The sequence below is a fragment of the Harpia harpyja genome, chromosome 14, assembly GCF_026419915.1.
Source record: "Harpia harpyja isolate bHarHar1 chromosome 14, bHarHar1 primary haplotype, whole genome shotgun sequence".
Lineage (NCBI taxonomy): Eukaryota > Metazoa > Chordata > Aves > Accipitriformes > Accipitridae > Harpia > Harpia harpyja.
Window position 1 is genome coordinate 1,175,612 of NC_068953.1, and position 17,350 is coordinate 1,192,961.

A 17,350-nucleotide genomic window follows, 5' to 3' on the forward strand; every position below is an offset into this window, starting at 1 on the left:
CTAAATCATAAATTTATCATTATAAGCGTGTAATGTGTAACCCAAACAGAAACAGTAACTTCACTGAATGAACCTGCCTGTAGATTTGCTTTAACTTTTTTTTTCCTTATGATGTGGCATGCATGCTAACCTGGCCTTCAGTTTTTAGGGAGGCATTATTTCTTCTCTTCCTTTTAGATTGTCTTCAATAATAATTACATGCACTTTTGTCAGCACCAGGACTATATTTTCTATTTCTAACATTGCTCACTACCTTATTTAATGTATAAATAATCTACTGAATGTCTCTGTAATGTCTGTTAGTATATAGTTTAAGAGTACGGTCTGCAACTGGAAAAGTTACTGGTACTTCCCTGTCCTCTGTAGAGGACAACTGGTTGAGAAGGCCTTTGTGTTAGCAGTGCCCTTAAGTACTTTTAATCAGTCCTTCTATTTAAACTGTGATGGGTTACATTCATTTACTAGTTTCTTTATAGAATCAATAAAGATAGATTGCCACTGCTGATATTTTGTTTGGGTCTGGAACCTAGAAGCTCTGAACATCCCTGTTCCTACAGGGAGATAGAGAACTTGGGTTTTTATTCTTTCCCTGCTCCCCCCCCAAGTCTTCCATTCCTTCATGAAGGACTGATACCTTCAGATAAAGGACAAGTGGCTTTGAGATTATCTTTGCAGTAGTAAATACAAACTTTTCTTTTGCCAGACACTGCTGAGAATATTTTTCACTGAAAAAAGGGTTGTTGGCATGTGTGTTGTTAAAGGCTGCTGGTGAAGTAGTTTGTTGTATGCGTTCCAAGTTCCTCTTCTACTTTCTAATTCAAACTTGATGGAAATAATATTATATTCAGAGCAATTTGAATGTAAATACAGTTTGTACCGGTTCTTTGCCTCTTGCCTTTGTGCGATACTTCCCTGCTCCCTTATTCAGGGTTGACTGACTAGAAGTGAGTTTATCATTCAGTAAAAGCTGAATGTATTACCTGAAGGAGACTTACTGTTTTTAGTGGTGAAATGTTTACATTATTAAATCTGTGGAAAATCATCTGTGGGTATGCTTTTTTCTGAAGTGTTTTGTAAGTATATTTATATAAGAAGGACTTGTCTTGAAGCATATATGGTATATATTTAAGACAAGAGAATTTACTCTTGCGTTTTTCCTCTAGGTACGTTGACAATTTTTTAAAATCTCTCTCTAGCAGCCAAAGAATTTGGCAGAAAATTCAAATAGTGTCTGAAATCAAATAGAAGAGTAAAACATCTTGATGCAAAGGTGAAAACAAACCTTTTTCTCTGTCGTTTAATAATGGAGTCCATATTACTGGGGAATGAGGGACAGGCATCTAGAAGCAGCAGGTACCCTGTGTGGGCCGACCTCACGCTGCCTTGTAGAGTTTGCACAAAACATGAGGCAATTACTGAGCTCAGATGTTTGTGTGCAAGGTGCCTGGTTCTGAACAGTAAATCACAGCCCTTTGAAACATTGCAAAGCTATACACGTACCGTTTTATTGCACTCTACAGGGCTCTTGAGTTTTCTGCAGTAATAAAGAGAAGTTGATGTGCCATCTGCAATAAAACAATAGGAACATTATTGAATTTCCTAGACCTTTCATATAAATACTAATACATCTAGTTTTGTCTATTTCTCAGTGTTTTGGAATTGTTGAAGAATTGATGGAAGGAAGATGATTTGGGGAAAACTAGGCAGTCTGAAAAAAAGACCAAGTCATTAAAATCTTCTGAAATAGCCAATATCACTGGGCTGTCACTGTCAATCCTTACACTAGGAAATGCCCGTCGTCAATATCTTACTGTGAATGCACAAATGGTGCTAACTACTGGTAAATGGATCATGTCAGTAATAAACGCTGAGTGGGAAGTCCTGTGACATCACTACTAGTGCAGTGCTTGCCTGCTTATAATTTGTAGGATGTTGTTCAAATACACGCCTGTTTTTGTTAAATACAAATAGCTTATATGAAAAAGCCTTAAAAGGGGTAAGCATGAAAATTCTTTGTTTCTGGAAGCTCCCAGGCTGCACAGCTGATGCATATTTCCTTCCAGGTCTTATTGAGCCCCTTTCTAAATAATTTAACAGCTTGCCATTGCTTGAAGTATTTCTTCTGATTAAATTTAAGACTTTGCTTTATTGTTGTGTAGCTACATAAATTTGTGTGCTGCGGGAGTAAAAAATGCTTCAGCTGTTGTTTCATCTGCAAAATACTGCAGTTAAACAATATTCAGTCATTTCATTGCAGTTCTCAAATGAAAATTTTACTGGGGGAAGAGAGTAGGAGATGACAAAACTGTAGGCTTCATCTGTCTTTATAAAGAAATTTCTGAACAAGGGAGAGTTTTTGCAATTCAGTGCAAAGGTAATTTAGGTGGTAGTGAAAAGTGGAAAGAAAAAAAAAGAGCTCTTCTCTAATACTACCTTGGGTCATGGGTTTTGAGTTTCACTGGGCGTGGAAGGGGTTAAACCTGAGGGTAATCTGGAAAGCAGGCTCAATTACAGGGGATAAAAGGGGTTGCTTAAGCAGCTGAGAATGAAAGGAGAAAAAGGTAGTGAAAGTTAAGAGCACAGGACCCCATAGTGCCCAGCCTGATTGGAGGGGAAAAACCTTCCCTGGGACTGCTCTTCTGGTGTTTGGGGGAATCTGCGGACTGATCAATTAGCAAATGGCTGGTGGAGCTGAGCAAAACTGGGGCTTGCCGGTTACAGGGCCTAGATTAAAGAGTTTGGCAGGCAGTGTCAGCATAACACCATGAGAAAGGAGAGCCTTTAGCTGAGACAGCACATTATATCACTTTAATTGCCCAGAATAAAATACTTTAAAGTTCTATTGGAGATTCTTCGCATGCTCTGTATTTAAAATATTTAGATAAGAAATTGATCACATTGAAATGGTATTTCTCTGCTTCTGATCTTCATTTATTACCCTTTGCAGAATACTGCCTGTGTTAGGTGCAACATTGTAGTAAGTGACCAGTGAGAGCACTCCTTGGCTTGTGCTGGCAGTAAGTAGCAAATATCTTCCCTGTTGTTTGGATGCAAATTTAGTTTTCTTGGTGGTGTTGCATGTTATGCCATTCAAAAGGCAGGAACTTTCCTTAGTTTAAAAGTCAAGAGACTTTGTTTGAAAATAGGAGTAATAGACTGTGAATTCTGAGTGCTGCTGCAGTGAGATGGTTTATAGAGATGCAGTAGCTAGTGAGGATTTTTATGAGCAGAAACTTAAGTCCCAGTTTACATCCATTTATCAGCAGAGCCTGGGACTTGGGTTCTTTGCTGTAACATTTGCAGAGCTGGAGCAGAGGGGTTAGTGGAGAGGATGAAGGTGTTATTCAGCTTTCTACTGCTTCTCTGTTCAGCACGCTGTTCCTTTTCTTGTGGACTGGTTTGAGAGAGTGTCTTTTTCTGCATCCTCTTGGCTGGAGTTCTCTGAACTGAGCTACAGTACTTTGGTATAAAAAGTGCCAGTTACCCTGTGTAAAATGATCATTGTGTGCAGTATTGCACAGAATGCTATGAGAAGAGGTTGATCTGTGATTGCTGGCTTCGTTCTTAGAAGGATGCCAGACTTTTTTTTCTCCCCTTTCTCGTAATGGACATCTCATTACTTGGCATCTAGCCTTCCCTAGACAATAAAGTTTCCTTTGTTTCCATTACTGTGTGTATGCCTTTGAGAATACGGCTGTGTAGCCAAAGGCAGAACTGTAGGTTGAATGATGCACAGTTTACATAATTCAGGATCTGGTATGAGGTAGTCTGGAGCATATGCTTATTAAATTTGCATGAAATTATAGATTTTTTTTTTTCTTTTTGTTGGCTATGGCTTTTGACCAGTTTCTTTAACTCTAAACTGACCAGAAAATTCACAGGACTTTTCTTCCTTTCTCTCATCTTGCTCAAGAATTGTGTTGCTTCTGTTGTGATTTCTACTAGTCCAAATGAATCCCAATGGCACTCCTACACCTACACAGGTGCTTTTTGCAGTACTGTTCTTTGTTCTCTAACAGAAACTTTCCCAGTCCTGCCAGTGGAAGGTCAAAAACTGCTGTTCGTAACTCTTTCTTAGTAGAGGTGAGGTTAAGAAAGCTGTCTCAGAGACACTTAGATTCCTCTACTGCTCACGAAGTGCATTTGTAACACTGGAGGAGCAGGATCTTGTCCCAGTGAAAATTAATGTTTTAAGTTTTTTAAAATCTTCCTCCTTTTCCTGAGAGTTTGTGCCATGCGGTGGTCTTTGCACAGCTAGCTGTGAGACCACTGAAAAGCAGATGTTTGTGACTCCCTTGAGTGTGGTTTGGTAAGGATTCCCTTTTTTGCCTTTTTTTTTTTTTTTTTTTTAATTGTATTCTTGCAGCGCACAGGAGCCCTGGTTGTGGAGGAGGGTTCGGCTGAGCCAGGTGTACAGATGACATGGAAACTGCTGCTGCACAGCTCGCAGTCTCAAATAAGACTGATGCAAACAAATGGGAGAGTACAAAGAGGCAGTAAAACAATAGCAGTCAATGTGATAGGGTCTTAGCATAACAGAAGCCCGACTCTAAACGTGCTGGTAAATGTTACAGCATGGTACAATATAGAAATAAGAGGCAAATGGTTGTAGGGGAGTTTTGAAAGTGCAGTCACCAGGTGGAAGAGAATATACCGAGAGCAATAGGTTTGGAACAGACCAGAGTGTAGCGATGTCGGTAAATTCGGTTTGCATGTGTGATTACTGAAAGAAATAAGGTTTGGAAGGTGAAAAGAAGAGGAGTAATAGTAGAGCTGGAGGAGAGGATATCTAGAGAGTAATTACAAACAGCGTGTTCTTCGAGCTGAAGCAGTATGTAATTGGCGTGTTCACTAGGTCCGTCAAAGAACCTTGACAGCCTTGCTGCCAAGCAAAGCCAAGAACTGGAGTGGAACTGTTACCCTTTAAGCTGGACTGTTACAGAAAATAAAACTTTAGTTACGATACACAAGAGTTGAGGACCATGAATGGGTTAGAATAAAAGGAAAGTTGCGTTCTCTGCTATATTTAAGGTGAACTTTGGTCTGGTATCTTATTTTGATGTGTATGGAGGTTTCAGGGGAGGGGGAAAATTGCTCTGGAGACCCTTGTAGCAATTTGAATATTTGCTGTTCATTGACGCCAGTTGCAGGGGTACAACGTTCAAGTGTCAGTTTCTTTAAACAGGCCATCTTGCCACTGAAGGGAGTGGGCATTGGGCTCTGGTCTTGGAGAGATTTGGAAGCGAGCCAGTGAAGGTACAGAGGTGCGACGCACTCTGAGCTGTTCTGAGATCCTACAAAACTGTTTTAGTGGGATCTTGCTTTTTATATAGACCTTTACTTCAAGTTGAAAGTCAATTCTTCTATGGAATTTGGGATTTTTTACATCCTCTGATAAGTAACTTAATGGCGTGTGAGAGGTTTGTACCTCTCTGTAAGATTTAACCACAGCAAGGTCTGTAATTTGTCATTTGTGCAACGTCTATTTCCCCCACTCCCCCTCCTGTCCCTTCAGGCCAGTAGCTGTAGGGCTTTTGTACTTCCCTTGCCATAACCAACACCAGCAACGCTGAAGAGCTTTAAACATTACATCCCAAAGAATTTTCTTCCCTTTATACCCACTTGCCTAAATAAAACAAAGTCAATTACAGTATTGATTTTTCTAATTCAAGTACTACATTGTTGTCTCCACTTCCTCCTTTTTTGCTAAGACAGTCATCTGCACTATTTTGATTATCTAATGGGATTAGTTGTATTTCATTATAGCTCCACCTGAATGGACATCCCCGGACTGAAGGAGAACTATGAGCTATGAAGGGTGATGAAAATCCCAGTTAGGGGAAGGAGTGGAGAAATCTAGAAGGCAGGATTAAATAAACTTTTAGAAAGCCTTTGGGAAGGGTGGCTTGAAAGCAAATATTGGTATTTGCCTGCATCTGTAGCATCCCTAGTCATTGAGGATGCTGTGTTAATGGTGGTGTGGACACTGTCACACAGCAGTTTTGCTTCTGTTCCTTATGCAGTTCTCTTTTTGATGCTCCATTACTTACATTAGTGTCACTTATTAAGAGACAGGCAGTAACATATCTGAACTCATTAGTCTGGCAGATATAGGCATGTTTTAGGTCTTTCCAGCCCATTTAATTTACATGGTTGTACCCATTTTTTCACTCAGTTCAAAGAGGTGACATAGTCAAGGAGGAGTGACTGCAGCAATCTTTTATTGAAGTAGGCCTAAGGGAACTGAGAAACATGGTACTAATCCCAGATAGGCATGCCTGTTCCTTTTATGTGTGGCATTAATAGAAATAGTTAGTTAGTTAGTTAGTTGAACTATAGCTATATATTATCTTTTCCCCCGAGGTGTTGGTCCCAGGTTGAGACTCCCAGCAGTGTGTGTGTGTCCCATTGTGCTTAACTATGCAGGTTTTTAAATAAAAGGTTTTCCTATTTTTTTTCTAATCCGATATCATATGTTGTGTGATGCCTCTTGCAGCTCGCATCCACCAGCGAGTGATGGTCTCTGAGGAGACATCTCATACAATGCGGATAGATTATATTTTTTGTGGCAAGCCTTCAAGGAAACACTGATGCTTTTCTGATCAAACGAGGCTGCTTCTTTCTCTTTTCTAGTCTGCTTCCCAACAGTTTTCTCTTAATTTCAAAGGAAGTACAGCCAAGATACTTGAAACAGATAATTTAAAGCCTGTACCTTTTTGTGCATGTTTTCTGTTGTTGATGCTGTTGTTTCCCTCATTAGATATCTCTGGGCTTTGATACGGTTTCTGAGGTTTCATTCCTTACATTGCTTCCTTCTGCCTAATTAATTGGTAAGTTGCCTGCTGCACATCAAAGGTTGAGCATTTCCTAAAGAGTAACTAGTTAAGCATGAAAACTAATTGAACACATGACCTAATTATTGGTGTCTCTGTGAGTCATACTTTTCCTTTATTTCTGTAGGGTTTTTGTTTTAAAACAACAGCAAATACTAATTGCTCCTGCAAGAAGAAATACTGTAGAATTCCAAAGGGGAAAATGTAAAATGGAAAAACTTGTACTTGGTCTCTCCCTACTCTGCAGATATAAGAACATGTAACAAAAAAATGAAGAGGGAAAAAAAAAAAAAGACATTGTGACCTTGTTTAACAAAACCAGGTTTTTCCTAAGAGGACTATGTTTGTTGTTTTCTATTTCCCAACAGCCTCTTGAATCTGGCAGCTATTTCAGGCTCTGCAAAATTTTGCTGTATCAATCCTTTGCTGTCTTGTTAAAGATCAACTATCTTCAGCATAAACCAGTGTTTTTTTTCCACAAAAAAAAAAAAAAAAGTCTGTCATAGAAGAGGGGTCAACAAGCATAATTGCCAAAACCAGTTATTCACATTCTCATTTTATCTGAAAAATTGTCGTGGTACCATTCGGAGTTTGACCATTAGCCACGTGCTGTTTTCGCAAAATATCCCTCTAGAAGAACTGGTAGTTTAGCCAGAAAAGCACAGATTGTAAGTATGGTAAATGATGAAAGCCACTTTCTTATGTCTTGTGAATATGGAGAAAATGAGGGCAAATTAAGCAGTATCTGACTTGTAGTTTTCCTTTTGGTAGTTCTCCGAGTGGTCTGCAACCCAACCATCCACTCATCCACAGCATAGCTTGGCAGGGGACGACACAAGACCAGGGTCTCAGTTTAAACCATCAACAAAGATGCATTGTGTTGAAGCTACTCTTTTGTGCTGAAAAATCTGAACTGGGCCACCTATTTTCTTCTGCAGTTGGGGTGCTAAGCATCGGGAGGAAGTCACAATGAACGACTGTGGAGATTTTAGCATCTTAAACCACTGCATAGGTTCCCTGGAGTTTTGTAGCCTGAATTGTAGCAGTGTATCTGTAGGCACTGCTGATGTGACTGCTTTCGGATGGGAGTAGCTGTACATAAAAAAATCTCCTATAGCAATGATAACTGAAGGATTTGGGAGTAAGCTGTACAAGTGGAAAGCTCCCTACTGCAATTCTGGGGCTCAGTCTAGGTAGAATGCATGTTTTAATTCTTTTGATAGTAAGAAAAAAAAAATTTGATAAATCTTGAACACACTACTGAAAATAAAGTGGAAACTCGAAATTGCAGCAGTAATGTACTTAATACTGATTTCTCTGAGATTCTTGTGGAAAAGCGGGGCACAAGAAGGAAAAAATGGTTACAGGCATGAACTGATGTGAAGAAGTGTGTTCAGAAGCTGTAAAGACAAGGAAGTGGCATTAAGCTGTTTTGTGAACTGAACTGTTCATGCATTGCAGATCAGGAGTGATCTGGCATTCTGGAACTAAGTCAGCGAACCTGCAAAATCAGTTTAGTGGGAAAATCCTCTGGGTCTTGCCATCTTGCTGAAAGCCTCGAACACTGCAGGCAGGAGTGACCTTGAATGAAGGAGATGGGGCAAAGGGGAAAGCTATCGCTGAAGTCTAGAAAGATAAGCCTGAACCACAATGAAAAGGACGTTTAACTTGTAAACAAACAAAATTTCTTCCCATTTTATTTGAAAAGTGATGCAGTAATGTGACCGTTTAGGTTAGCGTATCTCTCTGAAACGTGGCAGTCTTCAAAATCACTAAACTGCTCAAGCAGCTGCTGGATGATGATGCCTGCCTCAGTTGTGCTCTCTCTGGGAAGCAGACCTGCATTGCTGCAGGAGAGAGGCTCCAGAACATCCCATCGCTATTTCTGCACATTTTAAACAACTCCCCTTGAAAATGCGAAGAGCGACCCGGTAGAATCTCCCAGATGCTCATTGAGTAAGGCCTGCTTGGCAGGGAAGGTGCTAAGGGCCTAAGGCCACCAAGAACAAGATTCTTATTTTACCTACTGCCTTCCCCTCCCTTACACACTTTGTCATTTGCAGAAGCAATGGGCCCTCCTTGCCAAGGTGGAACTTCCTGAGACTGCCTCTGAAATGCTTTCCCTTTGCTTTATCACCCAGCATCTGAACTCCTATTAATTTTGAAATCCTCTATTTGAATGCAGTTGTTCAGTGACCATGCTTTCTCTTGCTTTGCTTTCTGTAGTATTCTGAAATTAAGATCCATTCACGTTTTATACTGCCTGTCTGTTTTGTTTTGTATTTTGTCATCAAAATGAGGCCAGAGTTGGCAGACAAGCAAGATTTGCATATTCTAGGGTATTTTCATATGACCATTGTGCTCTTAATGTCATTTGTCCTAAGATGTGAAGAAAGAACTGATATTAGAAAGGCTTCTTGAAAGAGATAAGCAGCTCTGCCTGCTCAAATCTGATTAACGTTTTTCTGTAATTACCACCCAGCCTCTGTGTGACCTATTTAAAAATACCTTGTCTTTGTGTTCCATGGAGAGTAGTGAATCACTGGCGATTAGAGACAGGGAGGAGCATTCTGCAGATCCACTTGCATCGACCCTGGTGCTCTTTATCTAGTAAATACCACTAGGGATCCACTGGACAAGGATTCAGTCACTGCAAACTTGGACATGCAAATGATACTGTATTAGACAACTGAAGCTTCTTTCTGAATAGACATCAGAGTTTTGTGCAAAACTTAGAGCACTTACAAAGAAAACTATTTACATTTTTATTTATAATCCTGCTCATCTCTAAGGCAGAATGAGAAAGTCTGAAATACTTTGGTTTTAACTCCTTTCATGTGGATCTTAACAAAGCATAAACCTCTGAATGATTATTTTTCCTTCTCCTGACTCATTAAGCTGTTTGTTAATCTGAATATTGCTTCATTAAACAATCACTTTGCAATCAGAGGAAAACCCGAAATTGCTAAATAATTATTTAGTATTGAGAAGATTAACAACTTCTCCTGGCATGAGTACAGGATAGCAGTTCCTCCTGTTGAGTACGATGCACTTTAACCAGAAAATAAAGACGACCAGTTTGAGGATTCACTTATGCACCAGATTGTGGTCCTGCAGCCTAAACTGGGCTCTGAGTAATATCTAAGTTTATATTTAAGAAACAAGAAGATGCAGAGCCTGAAACTTTAAAGAGCTCTTAAAATAGAGGTTATAAAGAAGGAATAGTACTAAAATGACACTGTTGCTTAGGAGTTACGTTATTTGACTAAGTAGGTTTTAAAGAGGTGTCCTGGTGTGTACTTAAAATCCTGTTAGAGCATTTTGTGATGTGATCCATCAAAGCCATCAAACTGTCATCAGTCTGAGGATGGAGATCTGGCATATGAGAAGCAGATTTAAGTTCTTTTACAATTCCCTTTGTTTAAAAATAAACAATTATTTATGCAGCCATCTCAGAACGTTTATTTTATTTGAACAGATAGGGAGGGATTCTTACCATACAGGGTAGGCTGGTGGGTAGAATTTCTGTAAATCTTGGAGCAAACTTGTAGTGTGTAGCAGCTTGTAATTGCTGAGAAAGAAACACACCTGTCTCCTGAATCTATTGTAGCAGATATTCAAGGTTAGTAGTCTTGATTTTTGTCTTCCCTGTCAACATCAGTTCTCATGAACAGACTGCTCAAAGGTATTTTTTTGGAAGTATTGTTGAATACTGAGTCCACACAATGAGGATTAGGTACTTCAGAATTCATTTCACATTGGACTTAAAAGCAAGGTCAAAGACTCTGCAGAGGAAAGGTAAAGTCACTACACTGCTGACTACAGTCAAGCGAATAAATGTTCCACCCTTATAGCTTAGCTCTAGTAATGCATTTTGTCCTAGACATCTAGCAAATTAAGCTGTTTAAGTCTTGGGCTGCTTGTGAATATATTAGCATGGAGGAGATTGAGATGGATCTTTAAAATGCAACCAAATATCTACAGAGGACTTGCCTAAGACTTGCAAGAGTCTTCCTTGTGGCTTAGTTTAGCATTTAAACTTAAGTATCTGTAAGTTATAATACGTCTTCACTGTAATTAATATTTTTCAAGTTAGCAATAACTAATAATTTTATCAGAAACATTTTTCATGGCCTGCGTTAACCAGGTTAAGCTGTTGCTTGTAACATCAGTTTGGGATTTCCAGCATACTCCCTTGTACTTAAATATGCAGGTTTTTATTATCTTTGATTAATCCTCATGAATTTACATCAGGGTAATGTCATGTGCCCACAGCCTAAGATTAAAACACCTAAAAGGTGTTTTTAAAAAAAAAAAAAAAGCCTGGAGTCTGTGGATATGGTTCAGAATAATTTGTATTTGCATGCAAGTGTCTAACCCAAGAGTTATTGTGGTCATATCAGCTTGGGCTTACAGGCAATTGAATTTATGATTGATTGATAGTAGGTATAAATTGAAATCACTTCTTACATTGCTGAATTGATCTCTGAAGTTATCACATAACATGCTCTTGCAGCTGTTTACTTCTCCGCTACCCGCGTTTTGCAGTCTGATGACCTGGTACAGCAAAATCCTGCTCTGGCACTCATGTTTGCAAGCATAAGGAAATGAACAGCAAAGTTGCATCAGTGCAAATGTTGTGCAATTCAGAAAACCCGCTGTGAGACTGCAGGCTTCCTGCCAAGTTCTGTGCTAGACAGAGTTTGCCAGGTACTTTAGGACAAACTTGTCATACTACTATCCTTTCCAGGCTTGACAGCAAACTGGGAGTGACTACAAGGTCATGTGCTGCCTGTAAAGGATTTCTGTCTTACTAAGATTTTGCTGCTATTTTCTTTGTTTGGGGTGGATGTGGAAAACAGCTGCACAAATTAGAGTACATTGCTTTTGGATAAAATGTCAGATATCCTCTAGAGAAAAGGATCCAGATTTATTACAAGACATACTTTTTATTGATGTAGTAAGAGTTATTTTAAACAAATGCTTGTAATGGGGTAGTGCAGAACATGTTGCTATATGAATTACAAAGATTGAATATATTTTTGACTGATTTTCTGAGGAAGCCAGGCTTTTAAAACTATGCAGTGTGTGGTTGCATCTTGCATCCATCGTATATCCCACCAACCTTAACACATCACATGCTATTTTTACAAGGGTTGACAATTCAGAATTTAAATTTGTCCTGAACATTTTGTGAAAATAGCTGGATGGAGGTAGAGGACAGACTGCATGTTGTTACTCTCATGGTCAGCTAAGGAACAGGCTGCAGTCTGAGCCCAACTCTTACCAGACATTAACAGCTACGTATGGAGAGAAAACACCACTAACACCCCAACCTTCAGAAAGAGATTACATCTGATCAGGTGACAGAAAATCCAAAAATGAGCAGCAAAGTTGGAGAAAAATTGGCTTGATTCTACTGCTCATGAAAGAATTCTTTTCTGTGTAGACTGTTCATTTATTGTGATATTGCACAAAAATAAAAGTGGTCTTGTACAGTTCTAAATTTGTCTATTCTTTGATGTGTTTCCAAAGGCAGTGTAAATTCAGGATCCTAAATCTTTCTTTGATGCAAGAAAAAAAAGATGTGTTTTGGTAAGTATTAAAATTAAATCACGGTAAATCACAGGATTGATACATTAATAACGGTTTTGAATGAACCAAAGAACAAAATATTTTTGCTGTGAATGAAATACGTAGTTTTTCACTAAAACAGCTTCAACATCAGAAGACTTGGAAGTAGGCCCACTTAGTGTCATATATAGAAAAAGAAAGAAAGTGTGGGTATAACAACATTGTGAAAAGTCCATAGTAGTGAAGTTAATTGAAAAGAAATTAGTGGGTGTAAAGCAACTAGTAGTGAAAGTTATTAGGAACAGGAACTGTTAGTGTGTTTTGGAAGAATTTGTGGAACAAATGGCTTGGAGAGAATTGCTTGAGATGCAGACCCTCAGAGGTCTGTGTGGAAGCTCAGTCTCCAAGGAGAGGTTTATCCCTTAGATTAGTTCTAGCACTGTCCCTGCCAAGACTATAGTGAGTGAGCAAAGATGAATAATGAAGTGGTGATTAAAAACTGTCTGGGTAGGTAACTGGACTGGACCAACTGGGCTGTACCAGAGAAGAGGAGCAGTAGAGCTATCCTGGTTCTAATTCAGGACCCTGGCTGGTACCCTGACCGACTGCAGATGCATAAAAACATTTCACACAAGGAACTGAGCGTGTATCTTACTCACCTGATGGCTTTTTGAGCCGGAGGTGGAGTCTTGGTATTTTACTGTCCTGCATATATTGTTCTTCCAGGAGTTTATGAAAGCTGAAAAGTTTAAAATAGTTCAAAGAAGTGATTGAATGGTGGTGTCTTGTGGCAAGGACATGCTTGTCTCTACAATGTTTAGTTAAGTTGTGTGTCTCTGTTCTTTTGCTCTAAACATGTCAATGGATATTTTCATTTTAGTTTACCTAGTTCTAGTGTTGGAAGACATAATGGCTAGCCAAGAGAAAATGAATAAAGCATAATTGGTTCTCATTTTACAGACCACTGTTACGTATAGCTTCTGTATCACTTCTCCTGGCAGATGAATCCTAGGCCATTTAATCACTCCTCATGTGAAAGCTATTGCACACCTAAAAAAAACCCCCAAACCAGACCATCTTCAAGATACAGGTGTTTGCTGGATCTCTACAGTGGCATAGTGGTTTTGGGGCTGCTTCTTTCTTGCTTTCCTGACAATTTCTAACTCTGTACTTGCTTTTATGACTGCTGGTGGGCTGATGTTTATACAGAACAGCTCCTTATACTCCCAAGATCTTGTTTCTGAGTGCTAGTATGTAGTTCAAGGCTAATTGTTCTCTGTGTAAAAACAGAATGGTGTTTCTTCTTGCATAACTTTTTAGATGTGTCCGTATTGGATATCCTCTTCTGTATTGCTGCTGAAACACTCCCTATCGCAGGGTTTGCCTGCAGTAATTCTGAATAACCCTCCGTCATCAACAGACTGTCATATTTCTGCTCATTCCCTTTTCAGTAGTATTTATTAATATGTTGGATGATTTGGTCTACAAAACTGATACCCTTGGAACTTCACAGTGACTTCCCTCCATGGACAAAATTAATGATTGTCCCCCCACCCACTTGTTTTATAAGCAAGTCTTTATATATGGACTTTCTTCCAAATCTCATGTTAAGATCTTGCTAAATGTCTTCTGGGAATCAAAATGGGTTTATATCAAAAAGATACTTTCTCTCATCTCCGTGCTCTTTGATTTCTTTAAAAAACTCTAGAAGATAAGAGTTTGATTAAAAAAAAAAAAAGTATGACTTCTCATTATAGATGCTAAATGGACTCTTCCCGGAGGTGTTTATTCATGTTTCTGTTTGTTTATTATTATTCCTACCAATGTGCTCAGCACACATGTCAGACTGTTCTGGATTTCCTCTGGATTCACTTAAAAGAATTATGTCATGCTTACTGCTTTCGCGTTTCCTGATACCCAGGCAGTTTTAAACTGAGGTTACCCTCTACAGTTTAAGCTCAGTAATTTAATACTTGAGTTAATTTAGTTTACACTTTTGTTCCATCACTCCTGGAGATGTGATAGGGGGGTGGAAAGTCTGGTGATCTCATTGCTTGTAACTGATTGCGGTTGATGATGGCCGTGTCAGCTCTGTAGCTGCGAATTGACGGCGACCAGCAAGTTAAACCTTAAGCATATGCTTTCCAAAGCTTGTAACTCCTGATCACTTGGAACAACTACTCATGCTGTGCATTAGCTTCCTCCAGGTTTTTCTGCTAGTCCCTGTGTATCTTGTAATTTCTTTTTAATTTTCCGGAACCCACCTTATAGATATAATTAAAGACTTTCTGTTGGTAGTTGAAATATTGATCTGAATGTTGATTCATCTGAAGTGTTTTTAATGCCAAAAATCAAAATGGAAGTCAGTCTTAAATCTTAATTATGTTTTGTGATATAATAACTTTTATTTGAAAACCTTCCTAAGGAGAAGAAAACTCTCAGGCTCGGAGAAACACTGCCCACCCCTCAACCAAAAAACCCCCAAAGCATAGTGATGCCTCACAGTCACAGCTAGTGTACAATTCTTACTCTGTGTAGCTGAGGCTTGGCTGGGCTTAAACGTTTTTTATTTTTTTTTTTTTCCAACTCGACAGAGGAAATCAGAAAGGTGTTTAGAAAACTGTGAATTCCAGTATTTGCTAGATGTACTGTGTACTATTTCCTCATAGAAATTAACTTACAATTCATAAATATGTACAAATATAAAAATATATTTTTGTGGACTGTATTCATCACAGTTTTCTTACTTGATGCAAGATATTACCCAGTGCAAGATAATAGTGCTGGGTCATACAGCCCTTGCACACACTTACATGGGATTCTGTTGGAGATTACTTGTGCTTTATCTGATCTTTGGGTAACTACCTGAATGCCGTGCATATATGAGCTTGTCTGCATGTTCCAACTCATTTTGGAGCTTTAGGTTTTTTTCTTCTTTCTGCTCAACATCAAAAAGTTCCCTAACAAAAGGACTGGAGGTGATTGCAAAGAATTTCTGAATATTCAGAGAAGAAATCTAATGTGACCTTTAGAGAAATGGAAAAAAGGGTGAATTTGAGCATCCAGTCAAGAATAATAAAATTGAAGTTCCAGTCCTTAAAAGGACAAAAAAGATGGCACAAATCACTGAGCTTCCTTTCTACTGCACTAGAATATGATTTAAACCTTTTGAGTAGCTTACTGAACTATTTTGACCCTATTTTTTATTTTCCTGCATGTCATTACAAGATGATTTCATAGAATGCTTTGAAAATAAATAAATAAATAAAACTATGGTAACACTATTCTCTTCTAATTTATCTAAGCTATTTCTATTGTATTTTAATTTGTTAATGTGCACGTATAAATGCTGCTGTTTCCCTACTGCTGCTTTACTAAGTGAGGATTAGTGTTTGAGGAATGTTTTAAAACAGAACGGAAGCTTATCTGTGTGGTGTATGCTTAAAATGCCCTGTCTTAATTTTGTGCCATTATAAGTAATAGCTATTTTAGTCTTCTCTTTTTCCTAAACTTTTGTTCTTAATAATTAAAAAAAATTTATTTGAAATCACTTAAGCTAGGATTTTCCAGGACTTTGTAGCCTCAGTGAGTGGAGATCTGAAAGAGAATTCGTTGCCATGCAAAAACAAATCAAATGCACATTTCATTCTCAGAGCTTATGTTTCTAAGCTGCATGAGAGACAACTGGGAACCGCAGCAGGTCGTGGTGTTGGGGATCCAGCGTTGGCTGTAACCTGGCTGGCCAGGTTCTGTCTCCTCGGCAGGATTTAGATATACATAGAAGTTATTATCTCTATTTCTGTCAGTGCCACTGCGGGTAATTTTTCTTTCGGCTTATCTGCTATATATTTATGCTGTCCTTATGAAGAGTTTTTTGTTTAAAGTCTTTTAATAAGCCTTCAGAAAGGCTGATGGTACCAAAATGTTCCCAGCCCATCACTGTAAAAATGCAGTGCTCTCTAAGAGTTGGGCTCCCACTGGCTTTTTTTGAGGGTTCTGTTGAGCCAGTTTGTTACCCTGTATTATTAAGGGGATAGTTACCACTTTGTGATACTACTGACGTAGTAAGTAAAACCTAGAGCAATGCTGAAAGACTAGAATTGCTTTTTCCTGTACCATAATTCAGAATCAGACTTTAATATACTGGTCACTCAGTTCAAAAGGACTTACTTCAGTTTTTCCGACCACAGCTATTTTATTCTACACTGAAAGTCACAGGATAAGAAAGCACAAAGGTTTTCATTGTGTAGTTTAACTCACATATATCTCAGTCAGTGCTGAGCATCATGTGAAAACTCTTTAAGTGTGCATTGTTGCTCCTTATTTCATCATTATTATCTAATAAAAATATAGAAAAGAAAGCAATAGGAGATAGATGATGTTTTGATTTTGTCAAAAGTTAAATTGTAGCAACTGGAATAATAATGCTACCTTGAGGTAGTCTTCGTGGTGAATAGCTCTAAAATAGTAAAAAAGAGAAGATACTCCTCATCTCTCCACTTTGTTGCTTTTGTAATGGAGATGCAGCTTGGCAGAGTTCTTACGCAAGAATGAAAATGAAGCCAGAAGCACATGTGTGTAGGTGTGGTATCCGTTTAAATTTCTCCAGTGATCTTCAGAGTTTTCACCATAATTCTTTCTCCTGTACATGCACCCGTTCTTCGTTTAGGGCCTTCTAATTTTCTGAATGGTTATGTTGCTCAAAATTTCTATTTAAATGTGTTAAGCTAAGTAAAATAACTGTAACACCAGTATTTGAATGAATTATTATGTTTTGCTTGGGAAGACCAGAGCCATCATTTTGGCAATGTTCTTTTTCATTGTTTTGTATGCTTTCAGTGTGTTAAATAGTTTAAAAAAAAAAAAAAGTAAAAACATCAATGATGTTGCTTTGCTGTGTGGCACAACATGGTCGTCCAATTGCATGCCTGTGAAACTGTTTG

At 38.6% G+C, this 17,350-nt stretch overlaps 1 protein-coding gene across 4 annotated transcripts in view; it reads left to right on the forward strand.

The window, feature by feature from the left end:
- Positions 1 to 17,350, forward strand: part of RPTOR (regulatory associated protein of MTOR complex 1) — a 201,921-nt gene that overhangs the window by 57,309 nt on the left and 127,262 nt on the right. The gene's annotated exons all lie outside the window — the stretch shown is intronic.